Source organism: Camponotus vicinus, unplaced genomic scaffold (assembly GCF_025532165.1).
Source record: "Camponotus vicinus isolate PSW18456_S1 unplaced genomic scaffold, iyCamVici1.0 SCAF_5, whole genome shotgun sequence".
NCBI classification, from domain to species: Eukaryota; Metazoa; Arthropoda; class Insecta; order Hymenoptera; family Formicidae; genus Camponotus; species Camponotus vicinus.
The window spans coordinates 10,725,240-10,736,016 of record NW_028141977.1 but is presented as its reverse complement, the minus strand read 5'-3'; positions in this window follow the sequence as shown (position 1 = coordinate 10,736,016).

Here is a 10,777-nt window from a genome sequence, read left to right as displayed (position 1 = left end):
TGTAATAGTAACACGTATATAAGTTTGTACATCTGTAAATCTGTTATTCGCAAATATTGCAGCTCTCGTGTGCGACATGATTTTCTCTTTTTATCATATAGAGATGTCTGTCTCACGAAACAGACCATCAGTAGTGTATACAGTTTTTACTAGCACCATGAAATGCAACAAAAACAATAACTGTATTTTTACTCAAAAATGTAGAAAATTATATTGAGAAAGATAAAATTATTAAATTTCTGTTAGACTTGATATTTACCACGCATTATGCATTTTTTATAATGTTTGAAACACTACATCTCTTATATAATGTTTGAAAATAATACTTGCACCTTTTTCTGAAGACTTTTCTTACTAAAATAAAAAAGTTATCAATCAGAGACCAAAATAATTTGGTATATTTGGCACACAAGCATGTTCACGGAGTTACGAAGACACGTAACGATTGCGAAACTCGAAAGTGAATGTTTCCATATCACATTTGCGTTGTGTTGTATACACGTGCTATTTATAAAATTTAGATCAATATAATATTTTTTTTACTTTACGTGAAAAAAAATTTATATGCGTTATAATTTTACTGGGAAGAGGAAAACAAGATACATATTCTAATTAATCTTTAATTAGTATTTTATTAGTTTTTATATTTATTCATTACAAGATAATTAGAAGTAAAAAAACAATAGAATTGCTATTATAATCCGAAACAGAAAACGTTCTCCACGTGCGGTATTATTTCATCATGTCTCGAATATTTATTTGTTGACTTATCTTAATCCTTTTATCATTGCGACAAATTAATAAATAATTATTTAATGATACACATATGTTTGTTTTATCACATATAAATAGTAAGTATTCTTGCACGTGGATTATTATTTTGTTATTTTCTTTCTGATTCATTATGATTTGCCTAACAGCAAAGCATTTGGGCACAAATTTAAATAATCAGACATAAAAGAAAGATTAAAAAATTGATTTTGATAAACTGGTTTTTGAATTAGATTGAATAATTATGCATGATATAAACAAAATAATAATAATGAATTGTTTGGCAACGTTTTTATTAAAACATCGACAATAAAAAAAAAGAAATAGAGAGATTATTCCCTTGATTCGATTATTTTATCCATTCTGCGAAATCGCAGATCTTTTCATATAAGCATCCGTTCATCGCAATAAAGTTACGTAAAAATCATATTTTCCTGTTATATCAATTAAGTGAGTCATTCCATTAATATCTTAAATTCCCACATATTTTTAATCTCTTATTTTCTAATATTGTATCTCTAATATTGTCTAGCTGTAAATATAGAGTCTCTATAGAGGTGAATATACAAAATACAAAAAATGCGAAATTGCTTTTTTTCGCTAATTCAGCAAGAGACACACACACATATATATATATATATATATATATAATTTTAATCAAGTAATAGAATTTCATAATACGCGATTTAATGGTAAAATTTTTCTACAAAATTCACAAATTTTATCATGTCAATGAAAGTTCCGTTGTTTATACTTTGACTTGTTCATCGGGCACTAGAGTCTTTACTTTTTTTCAGAAGAACATGAATATAATACGGTAATTAATAATACATGACATCTGCGCATATAGAATTTTTCCTGCTTCCCTCGATACAAATATCGCGCTATCAATTTAAAATAAAAACAGTACATCTCGCATCCTACAACTTGGAGTTCGATGTAAATATGTTTTGGTATACTTTTTATCAACTCCGCCACGCGTATATGAAAAATATAATAAAATAATTCTATCATTTTTATTTTCATTGGCGATATCATTGCAACTATGTAGCTTGAAATATTTGTTATAACAAAGTACAAGATGGAGTTGTCAATGTTACCTAACATTATTGCTTTTATATCTTTTTTTATATCATCGCTTATGTATGTATGCAGTGTGTAGCATTTGAAGAATCTAATTAGAAAAATTATAGCAATGCGTCAATTCGAATTATTGAAAATTACGACGACACATTGTTTTGAACTGAATGAGGATGAAAAATCCCAAAACCTTATTAGTCCATTATATCCTTATTAGTCCAATAATCTAAATGCAATAAAATATCAATTTATGAAGTATACAGTGATATAAAAAATTAATATTATGAGATTTTATAGTAAAATTTTTTAAAATAAGAAGTGTTTCTAAATATTTTAATATAAAGATTAAATGTGGGGAGATTTGTATCTTGAAATTATTCTTTTGCATTTTGTACTCGACATTTTAAACAACGATCTCACTTGTTATATTTATGCAATCGTTTAATTATCTACTTGGTGAAAAAATAAGTGTCCTTGTTTAATACTATATATATTTATCAGTAACGTTACTTAGTACTGATTCTTCTGCGTTATAAATAACTTCAATTTAACGATCTGGACATGTTTTTTCACTTATCTTCTCTCTTATCTTCGAATTCGATTTCCATTAAAATACAAGAGTACAACATTATTTCTACAACGATTTTTATATTCACATTGGAACACATAATTAAAATATGTACATTATACATGTCAATTAAATTTATCACTAAATGAGGCCATCTTTTAATCTTTAATTCTAAATTTACATTTCGCATATATAGAGCTTCTTATCTTTCCATACGTGTCCTCCGTTTACATTTGTGTCTATTTTTATTTTTTTTTGTTATATTTATGAAAGCTTCTTGACATTGTGCGGCATCTCTGTCAACAATTCTTATTCAAATCAATTCTCAAATCTTTATTTAATAAAGATACTCCTTATCGACACTTGCGATTATCTCCCGACTATGTCTTCGTTCCATCTTATTCACTTTCATGCAGATCAACTTGCCAGACAATAAATCGACAACGCCACCAAGATTCCCGATGACGTTCTCCTTCGCTCGGTAAGTACATCGGATAGCATCATATATGATGTCATCGACGATGATTGCCTTATCGCCACGTGCCATGTGAACGCAACAAGGTCTTTGCACCACACGAGTGCGAATGATCGGAGGATATAAGAGTATATATGTATAAGAGAATACATAAGAATAAGATAGTACATAATATTACAATTTAAGAACGCACTCATTAAGTTCCATTTATTCTTCTGTTTCAAGTCTTGTTCTTGTCCCTCCCTAAATTTCAACTATTAATTAGTAGCAATCGATTTACACATGATTTATCTATCTGCACTCGCTGATAATGGCCACGTGCACGATCAAATCACTTATTTAATTTTCTGCTCTCTAAAAGTGAATCAGTGTATTATCACTGAAAAACAGTAAATAGTCACTAATTACAGCAGTTATAAGTACAGCACTGTAAATCAGTGATATTTTATTGAAAGAATTAGTTAATGATTTTGACTGTTTCAATCAGTAATATTTCTTTCGTTATTATCAGTAATATTAAACTACAATCATCTCTCTATCTATTTCATATAAAATTAAAAATTTTATTTATATTTACTGAATATTTACTATATTAAAAATTTTATTTTATTTATATATATTACATGCATATTGAACTTGCTATTTTAAATAGATAACGAACGAATAATTTTCATTAAGTCGCCAGACATTTATTTGTCCGACTCATAAGATCGATTTAATATCTGAAATTAAATCGAAGTAATATTTTTAATTTTATCTGTCGCTCTTTGCAAACTTTATATAATTCTTATGACTAAAACTAAATACGAGAGAGATAGAGATCGTAACGGTAAACAAACGAACTAGCGATTACTGGTTTTATAGTGAATTTTATTTTAACTGACCATAATCAGTGAGATATAAGATAAAATAACAAAAAAATAAGCGTTTCCATTGAAGATCAGTAAAATACTTACTGATTCTCAGTAAGTCAAAAGATACACGTAATCAATCAAACTATGACTCTGCACTCTCTAAAAGTGAATCAGTGAAAATATCACTAATTTAAACAGTAAAATAAGATTTCACTGAGAATCAGTGAGTATTTTACTGATCTTCAGTGGAAACACTTACTTTTTTGTTATTTTATCTTATATCTCACTGATTATGGTCAGTTAAAATAAAATTCACTGTAAAACCAGTAAATTTTACTGTAAAACCAGTAATCGCTAGTTCGTTCGTTTACTGCTACGATCGCTATCTCTCTCGTATTTAATTTTAGTCATAAGAATTATATAAAGTTTGCAAAGAGCGACATTTAAAATTAGAAGTATTACTTCGATTTAATTTCTGATACAATCTCAATAGAGAGGCTTCAGATATTAAATCGATCTTTATAAGTCGGACAAATAAATGTCTGGCTGGCGACTTAATGAAAATTATTCGTTCGTTATCTATTTAAAATAACAAGTTCAATATGCATGTAATATATATAAATAAAATAAAATTTTTAATATAATAAATATTTAGTAAATATAAATAAAATTTTTAAGTTTCTATAAAACAGATAGAGAGATGAATTGTAGTTTAATATTACTGACAATAACGAAAGAAATATTACTAATATTGAGAAATATTACTGATTGAAACAGTCAAAATTATTAACTGATTCTTTCAATAAAATATCACTGATTTACAGTGCTGTACTTATAACTGCTGTAATAAGTGACTATTTATTGTTTTTCAGTGATAATACGCTGATTCACTTTTAGAGAGTAGATGTCACAAAAAAGACACGTGTTAAGTATTTGATCCGATAAGAGGTAAAGGGGATAAAGTGTACAATTCCAAAGATGACGCATGCTCGTAAAAGATTTAAGATATAAAAATTTAGGAATTAAAAGATTTAAGATATAAAAAAATCAGTAACCTCCAAAATAAAGAATTTTAGAAGCGCAAAACTCCTGCATTGTTGTCACATATTAATATTGATAAGAAATTGTGATTGGACTATAAAAATGAAGTAAATCGATATATTGATCGCTATAGCGTATTTTAAATATTTTAATATTTTATAATCTGTTATATCTCGTTCGCTATTTTTTTTCTCATCTGTTATATTTCGCTGTTATACTTCGCTCTTTCTTTCTCTTTTGGATATCGAAAAAGCATAAATGAACAAATAACCAATCATATCGAATAATTTTAATTTATCTCTCTTTTCAGTATTTTATTTATTTTAATAAATATTTAATTTATTCATTTGATGTAATGTATTTTATTTTATGTCTTATATGTAGTAACCGCAATGTCTTTTTATCTTTTGAAGAATTTTGTAACTAAAGCGAGATATTGAGAAGCGCGTGTAAGTGATAACGTAACGCAAACACATCGATTATAGGAATGTCCTAATTATGAATCGGTCGCATATATGAGATAATTACAAGGCCGCTAAACTTTTTTCTCGTTTTATTTTTGATCTTTTTATGTTTTATCATAATGTGTATATCGACAAGATTAATGTTTTCTTAAAATTCACTTTTGTCACCATACAACAGAGATCATTTTTATGAAATATTTGTTTCGTATTCCATTATACGTCATAATGAATCATAAACACAAGAGCGTCACGGTGTAAATAGAATTAATAATCGAGTAATTAAAGTTTTTAGCATTAAGATACATACATATAACATATTTACTTTATACTAATATAATATTAATATAACAGTGTTTACTAGGTATTAATTATATATATGCGAAATATTATGTCTCCTTCTTTACCATATTACGACACATTAAAAACAATATTAATTAAATTAAACTTTAATGCATAAGTTTAAAAATAATTAGTAAATTTTAATAATAATAGTTTGTGTAAACAAATAAATAGTATCTAATTGAATAAATGTTTTGAAATACTTGTTTCGACATTATATCAATTTCTATTGTTCTTATTTCTTTATTTTTTTTCAAGCCTGTCTAACTGCTAGTAGCAAAAGAGCCAGCGATCCTATTCTTATCGATACGGATTTTCCCCACCATTACGCTCACAAGCTCAACGCGCGACATCATATGATTCTATTTATACAGAAGCAGATGTGTCGCAATAATAAGCGAGTTCTCAAAACGCACGATGCTTCTAAAGTATTTTTAATAAACTAAAAAGCAGGCGTCGGGAAGCGTCGAAAAATCACGAATGAATCACGCAGCGCGCGGCCCGCCGATTAGTCAAGCCTGTTTTATTTAGATTTTAATCAGATTAAACCAGATACATATTACCAATTTTTAAATACATATGAATTAGAATTAAATAAAATTTCTCTTATTTTATCGATGTATGTTCTGTTTTTTTGCAAGCAGAAAAAATTTATCTATTCATTAAACATTATAACAATGATAATATTTAAAAAGTGCTACTATTTGTTATAAAACTATATATATATATATATATATATATATATATATATATATATATATACATAGTATATATACATAGTATCATATATATATATATATATATGATACATCGATAAAATGAGAGAGATCTTATTTAATTCTAATTCATATGTATTCAAAATTTGGTAATATATGTCTGATTTAATATTATATATATGTGTATGTCTGTGTGTGTCTGTGTGTGTGTGTCAAAATATATATACATAAACATATACATATATATATATATATATATATATATATATATATACATATACAAAATAATTCTATGTGTCGACTTTCTCTTTAAATTATTCGTCTCGTTCTGATCTAATCTCAAATTAATGTTTTAATTTAACTTAAAGTTCATAGATTATATTCGATAGCAAAATTAAATCATATAATGTAAAATATTATGATTAGAGATATTATTTATAGTAAAATTTAAAAAATATATTTACATGTAGTAATTAGAAAAAGAACATAAAAAAGAGAAAATTGATATCATGTAAATATTTTTGGTTATTTGAAAAATTAATTATTTTAATTAATTAATTATTTTTTATATATTACAGTTTAAAAATACATAATTGTAAAAAATATTTAGATTTATATTTAATTAGCAACAGTTTTCATAAAGCGATATATTTCGTAAAAAATAATTATTGCTCTTTTTCTTATCCCTAAAAAATTTTCCCTCTTGTTAAACACATGACTGCAATAATTGAATTATTTGTGAAAAACATTTTATTTTTATGTTGTGAATTTCAGGCTAGCATCCTCATCACTGTGTCTTTTTCTTTTTCTTTCCCACATATTCATCGATACATAAGATGAAAAAACATTATAATATTATAATAGATATAATATTGTACATATCATTCCCATGTGCATGCTAAGATAAAATAAATATTTAACATATTTTCCGTTTGTAACAATTATAACAATTATTTCAGATTGTAAATCCATTAAAAACAGCATTAGACATATTAAGAATAAAATCTAAACAATTATTCTATTAAACATTAAGACGATAAAATATAATATTTTAAACATTTATATATATATATATATATATATATATATATATATATATATATAGAAATATGTTTGACAGATATTTCAAATAAACTTGTGTACAATTTATAACAATCGAAAATATATGAACTCTGAAAAAAATAAAGTCTTTTATTTTAACAATAATATTATCGAAAACTGTTATTTTTTTAAATTATTTTATTATACAAATTTATTGCCTTAAATATTGTATTAAATATTATTATTTGACAAAAAAAATATATTCTTACGATCTATTTGTTTCAGATGAAGTTAGAAATTTAATGAGCAATCATGCATTAAATGCAACAAATACAATGAATGCACCATTAACGCCTTTGCCAAAAAATAAAGTACGACAATTTCAAGGAAATTATCTTTTTCCTCCATTTACATCTGGACCGCAAAAGTGAATTTATCATAAATTTCTATATATATTATATTTTTATATTTATTACAATACTTTATATATAACAATATTTTATATATATATTTATATATATTTATATATATTTATATTTTTATATATATTTATATGTTATAATATTTATTATAACAATATTTTTTATATAATAACATTTTATTATAACAACATTTCTGTATTGCGATTTACAACAATAATCAAATATAAAATATTTAATGTTATTAAGTAATTAATATCCTTTTTTTATTTTTATTTTCACAGAGGAGAAGCGACTCCCGCCAACGTTACCATCGATAACAGTGTGATAATTTGCATTATATGCGACATGCACTGTCAGAGATTTCGCGAAGAGAGAGTCTCGCATTCCGTATCGATACATCGGAGATGATAGGTAACGTAACGGAGGAAAAGAGATTTCTTTTGTCCTATTTTGAAAAAGATAAATTTACATTAAATATGTAATGATTAGTGATAATGAAATGTTTATTGAAATGAAATTCTTTTGTAATAGTAACACGTATATAAGTTTGTACATCTGTAAATCTGTTATTCGCAAATATTGCAGCTCTCGTGTGCGACATGATTTTCTCTTTTTATCATATAGAGATGTCTGTCTCACGAAACAGACCATCAGTAGTGTATACAGTTTTTAATAGCACCATGAAATGCAACAAAAACAATAACTGTATTTTTACTCAAAAATGTAGAAAATTATATTGAGAAAGATAAAATTATTAAATTTCTGTTAGACTTGATATTTACCACGCATTATGCATTTTTTATAATGTTTGAAACACTACATCTCTTATATAATGTTTGAAAATAATACTTGCACCTTTTTCTGAAGACTTTTCTTACTAAAATAAAAAAGTTATCAATCAGAGACCAAAATAATTTGGTATATTTGGCACACAAGCATGTTCACGGAGTTACGAAGACACGTAACGATTGCGAAACTCGAAAGTGAATGTTTCCATGTCACATTTGCGTTGTGTTGTATACACGTGCTATTTATAAAATTTAGGTCAATATAATATTTTTTTTACTTTACGTGAAAAAAAGTTTATATGCGTTATAATTTTACTGGGAAGAGGAAAACAAGATACATATTCTAATTAATCTTTAATTAGTATTTTATTAGTTTTTATATTTATTCATTACAAGATAATTAGAAGTAAAAAAACAATAGAATTGCTATTATAACCCGAGACAGAAGACGTTCTCCACGTGCGGTATTATTTCATCATGTCTCGAATATTTATTTGTTGACTTATCTTAATCCTTTTATCATTGCGACAAATTAATAAATAATTATTTAATGATACACATATGTTTGTTTTATCACATATAAATAGTAAGTATTCTTGCACGTGGATTATTATTTTGTTATTTTCTTTCTGATTCATTATGATTTGCCTAACAGCAAAGCATTTGAGCACAAATTTAAATAATCAGACATAAAAGAAAGATTAAAAAATTGATTTTGATAAACTGGTTTTTGAATTAGATTGAATAATTATGCATGATATAAACAAAATAATAATAATGAATTGTTTGGCAACGTTTTTATTAAAACATCGACAATAAAAAAAAAGAAATAGAGAGATTATTCCCTTGATTCGATTATTTTATCCATTCTGCGAAATCGCAGATCTTTTCATATAAGCATCCGTTCATCGCAATAAAGTTACGTAAAAATCATATTTTCCTGTTATATCAATTAAATGAGTCATTCCATTAATATCTTAAATTCCCACATATTTTTAATCTCTTATTTTCTAATATTGTATCTCTAATATTGTCTAGCTGTAAATATAGAGTCTCTATAGAGGTGAATATACAAAATACAAAAAATGCGAAATTGCTTTTTTTCGCTAATTCAGCAAGAGACACACACACATATATATATATATATATATATATATATATATATATATAATTTTAATCAAGTAATAGAATTTCATAATACGCGATTTAATGGTAAAATTTTTCTACAAAATTCACAAATTTTATCATGTCAATGAAAGTTCCGTTGTTTATACTTTGACTTGTTCATCGGGCACTAGAGTCTTTACTTTTTTTCAGAAGAACATGAATATAATACGGTAATTAATAATACATGACATCTGCGCATATAGAATTTTTCCTGCTTCCCTCGATACAAATATCGCGCTATCAATTTAAAATAAAAACAATACATCTCGCATCCTACAACTTGGAGTTCGATGTAAATATGTTTTGGTATACTTTTTATCAACTCCGCCACGCGTATATGAAAAATATAATAAAATAATTCTATCATTTTTATTTTCATTGGCGATATCATTGCAACTATGTAGCTTGAAATATTTGTTATAACAAAGTACAAGATGGAGTTGTCAATGTTACCTAACATTATTGCTTTTATATCTTTTTTTATATCATCGCTTATGTATGTATGCAGTGTGTAGCATTTGAAGAATCTAATTAGAAAAATTATAGCAATGCATCAATTCGAATTATTGAAAATTACGACGACACATTGTTTTGAACTGAATGAGGATGAAAAATCCCAAAACCTTATTAGTCCATTATATCCTTATTAGTCCAATAATCTAAATACAATAAAATATCAATTTATGAAGTATACAGTGATATAAAAAATTAATATTATGAGATTTTATAGTAAAATTTTTTAAAATAAGAAGTGTTTCTAAATATTTTAATATAAAGATTAAATGTGGGGAGATTTGTATCTTGAAATTATTCTTTTGCATTTTGTACTCGACATTTTAAACAACGATCTCACTTGTTATATTTATGCAATCGTTTAATTATCTACTTGGTGAAAAAATAAGTGTCCTTGTTTAATACTATATATATTTATCAGTAACGTTACTTAGTACTGATTCTTCTGCGTTATAAATAACTTCAATTTAACGATCTGGACATGTTTTTTCACTTATCTTCTCTCTTATCTTCGAATTCGATTTCCATTAAAATACAA